This window comes from Rattus norvegicus, chromosome 1 (assembly GCF_036323735.1).
Source record: "Rattus norvegicus strain BN/NHsdMcwi chromosome 1, GRCr8, whole genome shotgun sequence".
NCBI lineage: Eukaryota > Metazoa > Chordata > Mammalia > Rodentia > Muridae > Rattus > Rattus norvegicus.
The window spans coordinates 94,770,362-94,789,043 of NC_086019.1; the positions used below are offsets into that span (position 1 = coordinate 94,770,362).

The window sequence follows — 18,682 nt, forward strand, 5'->3', positions numbered from 1 at the left end:
TTGAAGACTATCTATCAATATATAGCATATCTGAACACTTAAACCTTGACTACTCTAAGCTGTTTACTATTTGAATAATATTGAAAACAATTTATTTTTTTTTTCGGAGCTGGGGACCGAACCCAGGGCCTTGCGCTTCCTAGGCAAGCGCTCTACCACTGAGCTAAATCCCCAACCCCGAAAACAATTTATTTTAATTAAACCAGAATCGAATATTATCACGAGTTTATTATCTGACCTTTTGCTTGTGTTACTCAATCATCCTAAACAGTTCATGGGAGCAGCTATAGAAGGATGGGTCTAAGCCTTGTATTCTTGAATGAGTTGCATAGGCACAACGCCTATCTAACAGTAACAAAATCAATTTTAAATTTGTATCAATACACAAAAGTTTATACCAATGACAACCTTAAACCTGTCTCAACATATAAATTCTGCACCATTGTAAGAAAATATAACTTCAGTTCTGGATCAAAATTTTGAGATTCCTACCAAAGTAAGATTATGGCTATGAAATGCTTTTATAAGAGTAAATTTAAAGTCCATCCCATATATCTAAGTTTTTATAATAGTACTCTATCCCCCTTTTTCTTTTCAACCCCCTTCCCTTTACCTAAGAAAGAAAGAATAGAGAAGGAGAAAGCGAAAACAGACATGTCTAAGATCTCTATTTAGTCCCCCCTCCCCCATCTAAAATTATGGCTCTTTTAAAATTATCTCCTAAGATGGCCACCTACACAAACCCAAGGGCCGGCATGACTACTCTCCATAGTTTCTTCCTGCTGAATAAGGGTGATAATTTTTTTAAGGTGTGTGGAGGGGTAGGAAAATTGGAAGGATTGGTTAGACTTAAAAAAGTTAGCTTTTGCATTTGTTATCCAGTCTCTGAATGTTAATAAGGCTTGACTGAAGTTCTGACTGGATCCATCTGAAAGGATGGATGAACCAAGATCACCGAGAATCAGTAGCTATTTTTGGAGCTGTTCTGGGAGTAAGTTTCTGGAAACAGCTTCAGGTGAGGCAGGGAAGCTAGAACAGCAGATGATTTCAGTGTCTCCGAGGGTGAATCTTGTCAGACCTGGATCTTGGTGTTTCATTTTGTAATATATGAATCTTACAGTCAAATTTTAGTACAATAAAGATATTTGTATGGATTGAGTAAGGTGCACAGATCAGTTAAGGAGAAATTTTTGCTCCTTGTTTGAGCAGGCGGAAGGCAAATGTCTTTTTTATGAGTTAGTTTGATCAAAATAACCAATTGTAATAAATCTTCATTCATGCCATGTGGAGGAATGGCTTGATGAATCTTAAGGATTTTTGTAACCAACAAGATTTATTGGCTAATTTTAGCTGAAGTTTTGGCTAGAGGCATTTTTATATCTAAGCCAGTTACAGGGCTGATCCCATGTGGAGGAATCAGTATGTCATGTTATCTATCCTGTTTGGTCTTCTTGAATAATTCTTTCCTGTCTGTAGCCAAGATCTTTAGGGGGTCTTCCCCTGTTATATCTGATCCATATCACTATAGAAGGGATCCAAAGCCCACTGTAGCCTCTCTGTCCCCCATTGCTTCTGTTTGCTTTTTGGCCTAACCTCATCTTCTTCATATAACCCCAGCTTGGGGTTTTTTGTGATAGACATTTACTATTATGAACACTCAGCAGTCTGTGTGTGTGTGTGTGTGTTTGTGTGTGTTTTTCTGTGTGTGTGTTTGTGTATGTGTGTTTGTGTGTGTGTATGTGTGTGCATGTGTGTTTGTGTGTGCGTGTTTGTGTGTACACCTAGTATACATGTATGGTGGACATGTGTCAACATCAGGTGGTTCCTCAGTCACTTCTTTACCTTATTTTTTTTTAATATTTTTAAGATTTTATGTATTTACTGATTTTCCCTGTGTGGGTGTTTTCCCTGCATATGCGTCTATGTGCCACTGGTGTCTTAGTTAGGGTCTTATTGCTGTGGACAGACACCATGACCAATGTAAGTTTTATAAAGGACAACATTTAATTGGGGCTGACTTACAGGTTCAGAGGTTCAGTCCATTATCATCAAGGAGGGAGGCTGGCAGCATCAGCAGGTAGGCATGGTGCAGGAGGAGCTGCGTTCTACATCCAAAACAGACTGAGCATCCCCAGGCAGCTAGGAGGAGGGTCTCCAAGCCCACCCCCACAGTGACACACTTCCTCCAACAAGGCCACACCTTCTAATAGTGCCACTCATGGGACCAAGCATATGCAAACCATCAAAACTGGTAAGCCTCAAACCCTGGCACAAATGGCTGAGGAGCTTGGTGGTGTCCATTGGCCCCCATGGGCTCATAAGGACTTGTGCTATTAGGAGGTGTGGCCTTGTGGAGGAAGTGTGTCACTAGAGGACGGGCTGAGATCTCTGACACTCAACCAGGATCACATTCCTTTCCTGATGCCTGGGGATCCAGATGTAAAACATAAGCATCTCTCTACTCTGCCCTTCTGGGGCACCCAGCATGTGGGCATCTCCCCACGACCATGCCCTTCAGGCTCTACCACAAGGGCGGTTCTACTTGAACTTCAGCTGTTTTCTCCTCTACCTGCTGTGACACTTGTCTCTTCCCTTCTATTGGGTAAGCATCACTACAGAGCTCCCTGCTTTGTCTATTTTTACTACAAAACCCACACTGTTGCCCCAGGAAGCTTCATCTCTCCCTACTGGGCACCCATTACATGGAAAGGGATGTGTCTCCTCTGTGGTTTGGGACATTTCTCTCTGACAAGTCCCCCAGTCTGCTTGGGGACACTTCCAGATTGAAATTCTTGCTAGCATAACACCCGTTCTGCTTCCTCATAACTCTTCTCTCTCAGCTCCTTCCTGGAACTTCCTCACCGCCTCCCGCCCCCCTAGGAGCTACTCAGTAAGTCCCTTTTTTCTTTTTTCTTTTTTCTTTTTTTCGGAGCTGGGGGCCGAACCCAGGGCCTTGCGCTTGCTAGGCAAACGCTCTACCACTGAGCTAAATCCCCAACCCTTACTCAGTAAGTCCCACAGCTTCTCTATAACTCCCGGGTCTGTGACCCTTCCCTTGCCTGCCTCCCTCAGAGCCACCTGCCAGTGTCTTTCCTTGTGCTCTCCTGGGTCCAGACATTGTAAGTTTCCTTGCCTCCCTCTAGGAGCTGCCTACCAAGCTCCTAGGCTTCCCTAAGTCCTTCAGAGACTTTGTGATCTTCCTTCCTGTCTCTCAGCTCCCTCCTGGAAGTCCTGCCGCTTCTCTATGTCCTTGTGGCTTCTACAATTGGAAGGTCCCTCGGGTGGAGTTCCTTCTTCTACGGCTACACTGGTCTCTGTCTGAGAGCTGCTGAATCCGTGAAGCGGAAACTTCTAAATTCTTTGGAAAGTTAGTTATGTCAAATAATGTTTTGCTGGGGCACACAGGTGAAAGGATGTCTCGCTAAAGCAAATGCATGAATTCCCTGAAGCAGACACAGGAGAAAGAATGTTTGCTAGCGCAGACATGTGAAGGGACTCTTGATGAGGGAGTATAACCATGACCCCCACAGATGGTGGGAGAGGGGCACCGAGCTTCGGTTTGGTTTGCTCCACCTCGCTATTCTTCGCTAAAGACAGATATTTGTTGGTTCACCTTACATAGCATCGTCGAGCTCAACTCATGATGACGCCACCATTGAGAGAAGCTCACCCAAGAAATGCTCTCAAGGTTCCTGCCTGGTAGTTTCTTCAGCATTAAACTTGAGCTGCCTGGTGTCTGCCTGCCTAGAGGACTGGTCTGCATCTGCTGACTCCTATTTGGTGTTTGCTACAGGACTGAGCTGCTGCCCAAGAAGATCGATTTCACCCCCCAAAAATATTCCTGTACAAGTCCCCCTTCCCTCCTTTCCTAGTAACTTTTCTCCTCCACTGCCTCTGCTGGGTGATGGGCTAGAGGAGAGGGCGAACCCTTATTAAAAGTAAGTTGCAAAAAAATGTATGCCCACAAACCTTCCCTGTCCTCCTTTTCTCCTTAGACTCTGGTGAAAGGACAATGTAAACCCCATTTGTCACTATTTAAGTATCAGGCCTGATTTTGAAAAGAAGGCCATAAGGCATCCCCTCCAGGAACAGACCATAAAAATCCAAAAACAAGGTCATAAAACACCTCCCAAAGAACAGCCTGGGGATAACCACAAGATGGGAAAATATCTTATCCCAGGACGGGCCATCTGTGCTGGGCAGTCCTATGTCATCCTGTGGTTAAATGTTCATGACATCGGAATGCAGACCACTGACCACCTGGCACAAGTCAATCGGAAGCTGACCCCTGTGACCTCCCCAGTGCCCACCAGTGAAATTTTAGATGAGCTAACCCACTCTCTAAATATACAAGAACTAACGTTGTAGCCAATCAAAGTTATACTAATGTCACTGATTTGGCTCCTGCCAATCACATTAGAGATTACCCAATCCTCTTAGAGAGTTCCCCTGGTTCCTTATAAGAAGGTCTGCATGCCTTTATCTGGGGTCTCCATTTTGGAAAATGGTTGACCCTCACATGCTGGTTGTTTCTGCGGAATAAATGCTCTTTGTCTTTGCATCTGGGGTCCTCCTTCAGTGATTCTCGGACTGTGACACTGGGACTCAGATTTTCCTAAAGCCTCACTGTCTTGCTATAGTGGCTTGGCCCCTGTCCGTATAGCTCGATGGCCAGAGGTGGCACACTCAAGCTCCATGTAATTACAGATCACGACAACTTGTGCCACTGCACAGGCAGATGATTCCTAAGTCTCTTCCTATTCTTAAATCCTTTCTCTCTATGACTTCTCTGTGCTCCGCGCTGGAGAAATCTTCTGTCATATAAGTAGTCTTTATCTCAGGGCTTCTTAATTCACTTGGTGTGGTTAAAGAATTTGTAAAAATCTGTAACGAAATTTGGCTCAAAACACAAAAGCCTTATAGTTAAAACCTATGCATGGGTGATTTTAATTTGCTCTAACGTGCCATATATGTGATTCAACTCTGACTTAGTGTATACTGTAGATGTAACTTTAATTCTACTCTTCTTTGAAATTTCGGTCTAATAGTAAAACATGTTTTAAACAGCAACCTGTGGCTCTCCTCCGTCTTGGTAACGTCCTCGTCAGGATGGAAGCAACCGTGGGACTGGCAGCCATCTTTACTGAGGTGAAAGAGTACATGCCAATGAGACTTCGCTACCTCAAGATGACCATGTCAAAGTATTATTACGGGGGCAAGGATTCTACCCCACCCTAGACCAAATAACTCCCAAATACATGACTCAGGAACCTGATGTTTTATTTGCAAGCTCTTGGCTCTGTGCCCGGCAGGTTCTGAGAGTTTCTAACCTGCATCCCAGCCATAAGCCCCGTGTTACTTGTCTGAGTCTCGCCTGGGTAGATCTGCTGCATGTGAGTCCTCAGGGTGGGCTTTTCTTGGCCACACGCTCAGGTCTCAGGAAGACCCTCTTCTTCCTCTTTCTTTTCCCTTCTCCTCATGGTCTCTACCTGAGACCCCCCTACTCCATCTCAAGTCCTACCTTCTTTTCTTTCCTGCCCAGTCGCACGCAGGCTCTAGTCTTTTATTACCCAATCAGAGATCATCAGGGAGCATTCTTTATAATGCATTGATCAAAACAATGCCCACGTCCCGACTACTACCCGATCCTTGGGCATAGACTTGGCATCTGAATGTAGACTGCACAAAACCAACCCAAACATGACCATGTGGCATAAAGCAACAATTAGAAAACTTCTCAGTCCTGCTGAGTCATTCATTTATCGTTGTATCTCTTTTAGGCTAAGGAAACAACAGTAAATCTCCAAATTATTTGGAATTGGTATGGATCTTTGTAAGAGGATAAAAATTTAGGGTTATAAAAGTCTACTTAGATTAACAAAAGCTGACTTAGGAAGTATGTCTAACTACTTCTGTCTCTGCTAACTGTTCAATACCAGGCTTCTAGAAAATTCAGATAAGTTACAGCATATGTTTGATAGATAAGACTTATAAATTCCTAAGGTCCACTCAGGTCCACAGTAATATTTTTCTAACATCTTCGTCATTGCTGGATTTGTTAAGCTTTATATGTTTGGATACACTAAGTTATTTTAAAAACCATGATATTCTATGATGATACGCTAGGATAGTTTTTATTTTGATGCAAAAGAGTTTCAAAGATTGCTACTTTTTAAGATGAAACAAAACAAGGATAGAATCTAATCTTATAAAAGGCTACTACCTTATTGTAAACTGTTAAAGGTAATTACAACAAGTTAACAATTGATCCAATTCTTTAATGTATTTACAACCATACATGTAGTCATGTAATTAATTAATTAATTACAAGAGTAAGCTTTGTTTAGTCTCCTGTGTATGTTTTTAAAGCTAAGCCTAAAACAAGTAATTATCGGTTTGTTTAGTTTAGATATATGTAACAGATAAGGGTCTCAAAACTTTTCAGAGATCTGTGGAACAGAGCATTTAAGATGATAAAGGAAGGGGGAGCAGGAAAAGATAGAAAAGACATACATGCCAGCTCCTGGCAGCACCCCTAATCTTCTCCAAAGGAGATGGCGGGGCATGGAAGAATTCCACCTTGAACTACCTTTAACAGCAAAGCTGGCCATTGGGTGAAGAACAGCCCTCACCTTGCCCACTGCCAGGACCCTGGCAAACTGTGGACAAGGACACTGGGGGTTGATGGCCCCTCTGCCCAGACAAGTAGACAGATCCCCCAAGTTCCTCCTCCCAGGAATGTCTGTTGGATCTTCGGAGCCTGGCAGCTGAAGACTGAACCTGCCCTCGGCCCTCAGTGAAATCCAAATTCCCACAGAGGAGCCTAGGGTGATCCTGCAGGCGGCCAGCAAGTCTCTATCACTTCCTTAGCCCTTGAAGGTCTTGCAGGGCCTGTACAGCAGGTAAAACAGCCTCCTCTTTTCGGACTTGGCCAGTATTCCAGTTTTTGGGCCCCCTACAATGCCACATTGTCAGCCGGAAGTAGTCATGGGGATGTTGGAATCATTTATGGACAATCAACAAAAGGTTTGGATGTTAAATCTCAAACCCTGAGACAAAAGCCTCAGGTGCATATTTAACAAATCAAAGCAGCCCTGGCCGCCCCGGCCGCCCTGGCCGCCTGGTTCTCCCATCCCTCAGTCCCTATCTGTTACAGGGTATGGCTGGCACACCCTATCCTGTCCCCTACCCTAAACTTCTCCAGCCCAGGGGTTAAGCTTCCCTTCCCTATATAATCCAGCCATTCTAGTTATCACCCCTCTCTCCCCCCTCCCTCCTTCACTCGCCCTCCAGACCTCCTGGGTGCTGCATCTGGTTCCCCTGTCTTCCCCCCAACCCCACACATGGCCTGGTTCAGGGTCATGACCACTCTGTGGTCTTTCAGATGTCCCTGCCTCTGGCTGTGCTCTCCCTCATATCTACATTAAACCTTCTCTACACCATGCCTAGGAGCAGGCGTGTTCTTTCCCCTTCCTTCCTTCCTTCCTTCCTTTCTTTCTTCCTTTCTTTCTTTCTTTCTTTCTCCTCTGTCTCTCTGTCACTCTCTCTGTCTCTGTCTCTTGTTCTGTATCTCTCTCTCTCTCTCTCTCTCTCTCTCTCTCTCTCTCTCTCTCTCTCTCCATTCAACTATATGTTTGTGTCTGGCGCCTTCAGAGACCAGAAGAAGGTAGTGGATCCCCTAGAGCTGGAGTTTCAGACCATTATGAGCCACCACATGGGTTCTGGGGATTGAACACACATCCTCAAGGAAAGTAGCCATTACCTCTAACTGCTGAGCCATCTCTCCATCCCCTCCTCACCGAATTTTTTTAGGTAGGGTCTTTAACTGAGCTGGGAGTTCCCTGTTTTGCGTAGAATGGTTGGCCAGTGAGCCCGTTTGTTCTGCCTGTCTCTGTCTCTCTGGTGCTGGGACTACAGGGCCCACATACAGCACTCAGCTTTGTATACTGACACTGGGGATCTGAACTCAAAACCCAAGCCAACGACCACAGCCCACATCTCCCCGATCTTCACAGCGCTGCCTCCCTCTCTCCCTTCAACTCACACCTGCCTTTGTGTTGCTAACCAAGGCTCAGCTCCCCCGTTGTTGTTCACATGGGCGCCACCCATGTTTCTCATCCGTCTGGTTTTATTTTTGAGTCAGAGTTTCATATAGCACGGGCTGGCCTTTGTAACTGAGGATAGCCTCAAACTCTTGACCCTTTGGCCAGCAGCTCCCAAGCACTGGGCTTACAGGACAGCACCACCGCACCTGGCTGAGACAGGTAAATTTAATTAAACTTACATTCCTGCGGAGCACTTCCCCAGAAGTCCGGAGAAATCTACCACAGCAAGAGGCTTTTATTCTTTGGACAAGGAAGGGTAAATCTTAGAGCAGAGACAAAACAGAGGGTAACCGAAGACTGGGGACTGCGATAAAAATACGTGGAGAGAATTTAGCAGATCCCTGATGCCTGGTTCTGAGTTGATTAAAAATTGTCTCTGGTAAAGGAGGATTTATGTTCTGCCTTGAGGCAGACAGATGACAAGGACAATGAGGAAAGTCCCTCCGCATTCTAACCTTCCTCAGCTCCACCAGCCTCGGCGATTAAGGGAGAAATATTACCGTTTCCTTTGGGCCGAGTAGGAGCCGGTGAAGTAATCGGAAATGAACAGTCACAGGAAATTGCTGCCACTGAGGCTGGAGGAACAAAGAGAAGACATGTCACAAGAGGCCAGAGAGGAAGTCACCCAATAGAAGCTGAAGCACGTGCACACACACACACACACACACACACACACACACACACACACACGCACACACACGATCACTATGGCCGCCCACTTCCTCATTACTCTGTGCTTCCCAGCTAAGAGATAAACTGTAGCCTGAGACATGTAAGAGGTATTGAGGAGCAGGTCTCAGGCGGATGCAGCCCAGGGTGGCCCCGGACCCTTCCCTAATGAACTAGAGGTCTGACCACACCTGCTCTCCCAAATCAGGTTCCCGACTTACAGATTTACATCTTCTGTGGGCTCCCTTCAGGATTAAGTCAGGTTTGCAATCCCAGTCTGTGGTTACCTATGGCAACCGTGCAACTTATCCCCCAAAGTAGCATCTTGACAATCTTCTTTTATTTTCCTCTAATTTAAAAAAAGTTTTTATTTTATCTTCAAAAGATCGTATTTATTTTTACTTTATGTATATGAGTTTGTTCGCCTGTATGTGTCTGCAACACCATGCGCATTTGGTTTCCACAGAGGCCAAAAGAGGTCATCGAATATCTTGGGATTGGGGACCAACGTGTGGGCTCTGGGAAGCAAACCCTGGGCTTCTGAAAGAGGGTAAATTCTCTTAACCACTGGGTTGGTTGATTCATTGATTCATTGACTGGTTGAGACAATATAACAGGTAACCCAGGCTGGCTACAAACTTGATACATAGCCAACTGTGATGGTTTGTATGTACTCCGCACAAAGAGTGGTACTATTTGGAGGTGTGGCCTTGTTGGAGTGGGTGTGGCCTTGTTGGAGTGGGTGTGGCCTTGTTGGAGTGGGTGTGGCCTTGTTGGCGTGGGTGTGGCCTTGTTGGCGTGGGTGTGGCCTTGTTGGAGTGGGTGTGGCCTTGTTGGAATAGGTGTATCGTTGTGGGTGTGACTTTAAGACCCTTATCTTACTGGAAGCCAGTATTCTGCTAGCAGCTTTCAGATGAGGATGTAGAACTCCCAACATGCACCATGCCTGCCTGGATGCTGCCACGTTCCACCTTGATGATAATAGATTGAATCTCTGAACCTGTAAGCCAGCCCAATTAAATGTTGTCCTTTATAAGAAATTCTTTGGTCATGGTGTCTGTTCACAGCAGTAAAACCCTAACTAGGACACTGAGCATGATAATTAACAGAATTCTGATCCTCCTTCCTCTAGCTCCAAGAGTCCAGGAATGACAAGTCTGTACTACCCCACTCTTCCCACCTGCCATTCTCACTCCAAGGCTCAGTAAAGTCTTCAGTCTCTTCCTGCTTTGGCGTCAAATGCCAGCACTGGGCTGGTTCTGGATGGCTTGCTCACTTGCCTGATACATGTGACTAGCTGTTGCCTGAGAGCTCTGTTGACCAAAGCCACTACACACAGCCACTCCGGCATGAAGAGCCTGCAGAGCAGCTGGCCTCCCCCAAGCAGATGTCCCCAGTCCAAGCAGAGGGGCTTGTGGTCTTTTCAGATGAAGCCTCGGGCTCACATGGTGTCAGGTCTGCTCCTTTCTGATGGACAGCTATGAACTCCCCCATGATGAAGCTTCATGAGATCCCTTTTTGAGAGGGCTGCATGGCCACAGCCTGTGATGAAACGGTGCCAGTATATGTACATACACAAGTTGTCATACCGGGGCCCAGGCTCTCCTGGGACTCAAGGCAGTTCTTTGGCCTCTGCCTCCCAAGTCCTGGAGTTTACAAGTGTGAACCCTAAAACTTATCTCAAAAAAGATATTTATTGAGCTGCTGGCATGACATTTTTTCTCTGTTGATACTACACATTCTCTTCAGATGATTTTTTCATCGTAGTTGGGTTTTTTTTTTTTTTTTAAGAAAATTATGCTGGGGATCAAATCCAGGGTCTTATACATAATAAGTAAGCATTCTCCCTGGAGCCATAACCAGTCAGCCCTTCACTATGGACTGTATCACCGAGCCACGCCCCCAGCCCCATTCTCAGAGCTTTGATAAATGTTTACTAATTATATGACTATAGTTCCCAGCTCTGTTCTCATTCTACTATGTCTTCCTACAATTCGTAACTGGTCTCTGATGATATCTTTTGCATGTGGCTTCCATTGAAAAATGTTATTATTTTTAAAATTATTTTTGTGAAGAGTGTCTTGCCTGCACGTGTGCCTATGCAAAGTGTCTGCGCATAGTGCCCATGGAGGTCAGGGAAGGGCATCAGATCTCCTGGAACTGTAGTTGCAGGCTATGAATCACCTTGTATATGCTGGGAACTGAATCTGGGTCCTCTGCAATAATAACAGGTATTTTTAACTGAGGATCCATCTCTTTTTCTTTCTTTCTTTCTTTCTTTCTTTTTTTTTTTTCCGGAGCTAGGGACTGAACCCAGGGCCTTGCGCTTGCTAGGCAAGCGCTCTACCACTGAGCTAAATCCCCAACCCCGAGGATCCATCTCTTGATCCCTCCATATATCTTCCACTTGAAGACTTTCCTCACTTTTAAAACCCAGGTGAGGGGCTGGGCAGAGTTCAATTGGCAATGTGCTTGCTTGCGCAGACTAGAAGCTAGGGTTCCGTGCATGCTAGGCTATTACTGAGCCACACCTCCAGGCCCCAAATTCTTGAAACACAGTTGTGGTGGTTTGAGTAGGTTTGGCTCCCATAAACTCATGTGTTCGAATATGTCTAGCCATAGGGAGTGGCACTGTCAGGAGGTGTGGCCTTATTGGAAGAAGTGTGTCACTGTGTAGGTGGCTTTGAGGTCTCCAATGCTCAGGATCTGTCAAGGTGGAACCGCAGTCTCCTCGTGGCTGCCTTTGGATCGAGATGTAGAATTCTCAGCTGCTCTAGCGTTATGTCTGCCTGCAGGCCACCATGCCGCCAATGATGATAATGGACTGAACCCAAAATTGAAAGCTGGCCCCAATTAAATATTTTCCTTTATAAGAGTTGCCATGTTCTTGGCGTCTCTTCACAGCAGTAAAATCCTAACTAAGACAATAGGATAGTGAACAAAAGAACATGGCTACTATTTTTTTTTTTAGCATTTAAATTTTGGAGCAAACGATTCAATCTTCTGAGCCATCTCACTGGCTTATGGGTGTTGTTTACACCCCTGGTGTTTCAGTGTTTCAGAAGCTTCAAGCCCACCTGACCCAGGGTGAGTAAAACTGTTTTATCTTTGTCTGTGGACTTCACAGAAAAAGGGGAAGACTGTCTTTTTGTTTTTTGTTTTTCTTTTTTAGTTTATTTTTTAATTTTATGTGTATATGAGTACACTGTGGCTGTCCTCAGACACACCAGAAGAGGGCATCAGATCCCATTACAGATGGTTGTGAGCCACCATGTGGTTGCTGGGAATTGAACTCAGGACCTCTGGAAGAGCAGTCGGTGCTCTTAACCGCTGAGCCATCTCTCCAGCCCCAAGACTGTCTTTCTTACCATGAATATGATCATCACCCAGATCAAGGATAACATGCTATAGTTGTCTGTTTGCTGATTTACTTATCCTCCATCTGTTCATCCATCCATCCATCCATCTATTCATTCACTTTTTCACCACCAGCCAGTCAGGCTCTCAGTGTCACACACATACACACAAGTGGTGAGACAGTAAAATCGGGAAACTCACCTAGACACGGTAGCACAAACCTATAGTTCTGTTTGCTCAAGAGGCTGAGACAAGAAGATTGCTCCAGACCTGGAGTTTGAGGTCAGCATAGGCAATACACCAAGACTTTATCAAGGGGCTGGAGAGATGGTTAATTGGTTAAGAGCACTATTTGCTTTTGGAGAGGACTAAGGTTCTGCTCCCAGCACCCATATGGCTGCTCACAATTATCTAATTCTAGCTCCAAGGTAACTGATGCCCTCTGCCGGCCTCTTTGGGCATTGCGCACATATGTATACAGACATAGAGGGAGGCAGTCATACACATATCATAAAACCACATAAATTGGGGCTGGGGATTTAGCTCAGTGGTAGAGCGCTTACCTAGGAAGCGCAAGGCCCTGGGTTCGGTCCCCAGCTCTGAAAAAAAGAACCAAAAAAAAAAAAAACCACATAAATTTAAAAACCAAAAAGATCTCATCCAGAACAAGATGAAGCTCATATACCCTAAAGTGCGGTTTTAGTGTTGGAATAGCTATTCTTGATAATATGATGCAGAAAAGAATGCACTGTCACGCCAGTTGGATTTATGTCTGAGGCATTTGGGAGAACAGTATCAATTTGGAGCTTCATCTTAACATGATAAATGAAAATAAATTCCAGATGGACTTGGGTAAAATGTGGGTAGAATATTGCACAATAAAAGCACTGAAGATGAAATAAATATTTAATAACCTCTGGGTACAGAAAGAGTTTCCGTACTTCAGAGTGTGAGGATGAATCGCTAAGGAAAAGACGGATGCACTGGCCTGTGGGAAGAGTTGACTCTTCCATAAAGAACACGCTTAACAATATAAAACTAATAAATACTAGGAAAACAAGACAGGAAAAAATAATCAGTACCCTAAGTACAATGAAGATGTTAATATATTGATGTGAAATTAATAAAAAAAACCCACTAGCCCAAAATAAAAGTGGGCAAAAGGTAGGAGATCACAAAAGAAACATAAATAATTCCCTCGTGCACAGATATTCAAAGTAGTGGTTGCTTTGACAGCACATAGGCCGGGCGTTCTCAACCTGTGGGTCGCGACCCCCTCTGTAACCGGATCTGATGCCTTCAGGGGGTCGCATATCAGATATCCTGCACACCAGATATTTACATTACAATCCATAACAGTAGCAAAATCACAGTTATGAAGTAGCAATGGAATAATTTTATGTTGTGAAGGGAGGGACATCACAACACGAGGAGTTGTGTTAAAGGGTCTCGGCATTAGGAAGGCTGAGAACGACAGACATAGACTAAAGACAAAATTGAGTGTAACCCCCAGTGATATCTGAATAATGGTTACACAGATACTGAGATAATCCTTCATCACTGATGATGTGCTTTCCACAGCCCAGAGATGCTCAGGAGAGCAAGACCCTGCTGGGGGGTGGGGGGCGTTTTAGAGAAAGACAACAAAGACGAGAGACGTGCACACCTGTCGCTCTACTGTTTCAATGAAGTCAGTCTCAGGAGCAAGCCACACAAAAGGAAAGAGCTTACTCAAAGATGTTCATGTGTCATTTTAAAAGGAAAATATTCGATACTTTTAAAACGCAACATTATTTTTAAAACAATGTATTTAGACAGAACAGGACCCAGAGAATGTGTTTACATATATTTATGCATATAATATATTCTAAACGGAGATTAATTCAACAGTAGCCATTCCCACGCAAAAGAGGCAAGACCCAGGTGGCTACTCGGTCCCGGGAGCCAGCTGCTTTAGGCGTCCTAGTCCGGAACTGAAGGCTTGGATCCCTGGAGAGTCATCGCCACCGAGTCTGCGTTGGAAGCTGACGAAGCTGGAATCAAATGGCAGCAGCAACAACAGATGCGATTACTCAGGGAAAAGAAGAGGGGGCGAGGCGACAGGGACACGCTGCTTCCTTAGGATCTCTCTCTAGTGGGCTACCCGCTGGTGGGTGCTGCTGACCGGGAGGACAATCCTCTTGCTTGTCCTACTTTGATCCGGTTGCTGAGATAAATACCGTGACCAAAAGCAACTTGGGGAGGGAAAGATTTATTTGGCTTATGCGTCCAGATCACAGTCTTTCATTAAGGGAGGTCCAGGCGGAAGAAACTCAAGTAGGAGAAGAGGTGGGGACCATGGAGGGAAGTTGCTTTCTGTTCTGTTCTCACAGACCGGCTGCCTGACGGTGGCACCGCCTACAGTGGGCTGGGCCTTCTCACATCAATCATTAATCAAAACTACGCCTCAGGGACTTGCCTGAGACCAATCCGATGGAGGTAATTCCTCAGTTAAGGTTCTCTCTTCCCAGGTATCCCCATACACTCACAGACACACTCACAGACACACTCACAGACACACTCACAGACACACTCACAGACAGACACACAGACACACTCACAGACACACTCACAGACACACTCACAGACACACTCACAGACACACTCACAGACAGACACACTCACAGACACACTCACAGACACACTCACAGACACACTCACAGACACACTCAGAGACACACTCACAGACACACTCACAGACACACTCACAGACACACTCACAGACACACTCACAGACACACTCACAGACACACTCACAGACACAAAGGTGTGTCTCCTAGGGGATTCTAAATCTCAGAGAGTTGTGAATCCAGACCACCCATAACAAATTGGTAATAAACACTCAGCTTATGAGCCTTTAACAAAGAACTGTGAAGCATTCAAGCCCGCACACACCCGTGTACACACACACACACACACACACACACACACACACACAGGGGTGGGGTTGGGGAGGGAGAGAAAGACTAAATAAACTTCAGAGTTTAATACTATTCCAGTTTCAGGCATCTCCAGGGGACTTGGAAAATGTCCCCACTTGGACAAGAGACGGGTGCAGGGCAAACAGTTGAAGACCTGATAGGAGCTCCTAGGAGTCAGTGGTGTGGTCGGGGTCCCGCTCTGGCCCTGCCAGCCCCAGTCTGGTGTAGGGTGGCTCTCACTGTCTGTACTGCTAGCAGTAGAAAATGGAGAGAGAAAGTGGGTCCAATTAAGTCTACCGCTTTTCTAAACACAAATGAACTGAGAAATGAAATCTTAGCCTTAATTTATTCTGCCCCAAGGACTGAAAGGGTTTCCTCTCTGGTTACTTTCCAGGACAGAACCAATGTAAAACAGAGAGGTCAGCTCACGGAGGAACAGCCATAGGGGATGAAGCTGCACTTTCAAGTTAATACAATTTGTCTGGGGCAGGGGTTGGGGGCAAAATACAAAGACACAAACAACCCTCAGGCTGAAGGCCTGAAGAGTTCGAAGCCTTTCTGGGATCCATTCAATAAGAGCCCATCTCAAAAAACTAAACCAAACAACCAAAACAGAAGTGGTGGTGGTTTATTCTCTGTGTAGCCCTGGCTATTCTAGAACTCACTCTGTAGGCCAGGCTGGCCTTGAACTCACAGAGATCCGCCTGCCTGTGCCTCCTGAGTGTTGGGATTAAAGGGGTGCACCAGCACTTCCTGGCCTAGTTTCTTCTTTCATTCAGCATTATGTTCGGAGTTAAACCCAGGCTGTGGTAAAGTGCTGTCTGTTCCACTTACTATGTGCAGTGCTCTGCTGTGTGACTGTGTCACTGTATGGCCCTCGTCCTGCAATGGGCATTTGGGCTGGATGTCAGGTCTGTAGCTGTCAATAGCACTCATCTGTCTAGAGTACAGATGGGGCAGAAGCACAATGACAAACTGGTTTTGAAGGTGGCAGGGGTTGGGGAGATGGTCCAGTTGGTAAACTGCTTCCTGTGCAGGGCTGAGGACCTGAGTTTGGGTCTCCAGCATCCACAGAAAAGCCAGGTATAGGGCGCATGCATGAAATTCTAGTGCTGAGCAAGTGGGGACAGACAGATCTCTGTGGCTTAGTGGCTAAGTGCCAGGTTCAGTGAGAGACTGCCTCAAAAAATAAGATGGAGGGCCCACACTCCGCCGCCGGCTTACACTGCGCTCCTTTCTGCTCCTCCGCCGATCACAATGGAAGAAGAAATCGCCGCCCTCGTCATTGACAATGGCTCTGGCATGTGCAAAGCTGGCTTTACTGGGGACGACACCCTCAGGGCCGTGTTTCCTTCCATCGTTGTGCGCCCCCGACACCAGGGCGTCATGGTGGGCATGGGCCAGAAAGACTCGTACGTGGGTGATGAGGCCCAGAGCAAGAGGGGTATCCTGACCCTGAAGTACCCTATCGAGCACGGCATTGTCACCAACTGGGATGATGTGGAGAAGATCTGGCACCGCACCTACAACGAGCTGCGTGTGGCCCCTGAGGAGCACCCGGTGCTTCTGACCGAGGCCCCCCTGAACCCTAAAGCTAACCGAGAGATGACGCAGATAATGTACGAAACCTTCAATACCCCGGCCATGTACGTGGCCGTTCAGGCGGTGCTCTCCTTGTATGCATCTGGGCACACCACTGGCATTTTCATAGACTCTGGTGACGGGGTCACACACACAGTGCCTATCTATAAGGGCTACGCCCTTCCCCACGCCATCTTGCGTCTGGACCTGGCTGGCTGGGACCTGACAGACTACCTCATGAAGATCCTGACTGAACCGGACTACAGCTTTACCACCACTGCTGAGAGGGAAATTGTTCGTGACATAAAGGAGAACCTGTGCTATGTTGCCCTGGATTTTGAGCAAGAAATGGCTACTGCTGCATTATCTTCCTCCTTGGAGAAGAGTTACGAGCTGCCTGATGGTCAGGTGATCACCATCGGCAATGAGCGCTTCCGGTGTCCAGAGGCTCTCTTCCAGCCTTCCTTCCTGGGCATGGAGTCCTGTGGCATCCACGAGACCACCTTCAACTCCATCATGAAGTGCGATGTGGACATAGCAAAGACCTGTATGCCAACACAGTGCTGTCTGGTGGTAGCACCATGTATCCAGGCATTGCTGACAGGATGCAGAAGGAGATCACAGCCCTGGCACCCAGCACAATGAAGATTAAGATCATTGCTCCCCCTGAGCGCAAGCACTCAGTCTGGATTGGCGGCTCCATCCTGGCCTCACTGTCCACCTTCCAGCAGATGTGGATCAGCAAGCAGGAGTATGACGAGTCAGGCCCCTCCATCGTCCACCGCAAATGCTTCTAGATGGACTGAGCATGTGCCAGGCATCTGCTGTGTGAGCCGATTCTGAAGTATCGATTTGCCCTGGCAAATGTACACAGCTCATGCTAGCCTCATGAAACCGGAATAAGCCTTTGAAAAGAAATTTGTCCTTGAAGCTTGTATCTGATATCAGCACTGGATCATAGAACTTGTTGCTGATTTTTGACCTTGTATTCAAGTTAACTGTTCCCTTGGTATATGTTTAATACCTTGTGCATATCTTGATTTAGTCCTTAGTTCATGTGGCTTGGTCACGTGGTGGCTGAGGAGATCTATGGAAAAGAAGTCCCCAGCCTAGTGGATCTCTGTGAGCACCATGTAGTGATCTGTGCAGGGTGTTAACCAACAGCAGACTACAGGATTTCCTGAGGCTGGCAAGGGTTCCTGAACCAGTTACCACTTCTTTCTTGCCAGTCTAACAGGGTGGGAAAGTCCGAGCCTTAGGACCCAGTTTCCGTTCTGGTTTTTTCCCTCCTGACCACCATAGGTTGTTACTTGCCTTGAGTTGGGAACGTTTGCATTGACACCTGTAAATGTATCCATCCTTTTAATTTATATAAGGTTTTTTGTACTCAATTCTTTAAGAAATGACAAATTTTGGTTTTCTACTGTTCAATGAGAACATTAGGCCCCAGCAACACGTCATTGTGTGAAGAAAAATAAAAGTGCTGCAGTAAGTGAAAAAAAAAAAGATGGGGACATCTGATATCAACCTCTGCTTCCATATGCATGGGAGCATGTGCACACATACACATACATGCACACACATATACATACATGCACACATATACATATGTACACACATATGGATGTGCACACATTTATGCATGTGCACACATTTATACACATACACAATGCATGCATATACATGTGTATATACATGTACCCACACCTATACACACATATACATATGTGCAATACATACACAATACAAATGTGCATACATGCACAAACATACATACAAACATATACATGTGAGGGTGCATATACACATACACACAAATACACATGTGCATTTGTATACACATGGGTGAATGCACATATAACACATGTACACATGCACACACATATACACATGGGTGAGTGCACACATACACAGACACACAGACACACACATATAAAAGTGCACATAATATATACATTTGCACATGCACACACACAGGCACACATGGGTGAGCTTATACATACACACATG

The 18,682-nt window shown here is 45.8% G+C and overlaps 1 long non-coding RNA gene and 1 pseudogene across 3 annotated transcripts; both read left to right on the top strand.

The window, feature by feature from the left end:
- Positions 1-2,189: 2,189 nt before the first annotated feature.
- Positions 2,190-5,733, top strand: LOC108349559 (uncharacterized). Of its 3 annotated transcripts, none has more exons than XR_005493971.2 (3): positions 2,394-2,602; positions 3,623-3,938; positions 5,049-5,733. It is a non-coding gene; the product is annotated as an uncharacterized LOC108349559 (long non-coding RNA). The 3 variants fall into 3 exon arrangements; XR_005493975.2 differs by having other exon boundaries at positions 2,395-2,602; positions 5,068-5,733; XR_005493969.2 differs by lacking the exon at positions 5,049-5,733 and having other exon boundaries at positions 2,190-2,602; positions 3,623-4,559.
- A 10,342-nt stretch (positions 5,734-16,075) lies between these two features.
- Actg1-ps6 (actin, gamma 1, pseudogene 6) lies at positions 16,076-17,794 on the top strand (annotated as a pseudogene).
- The last annotated feature ends 888 nt before the right edge of the window (positions 17,795-18,682 follow it).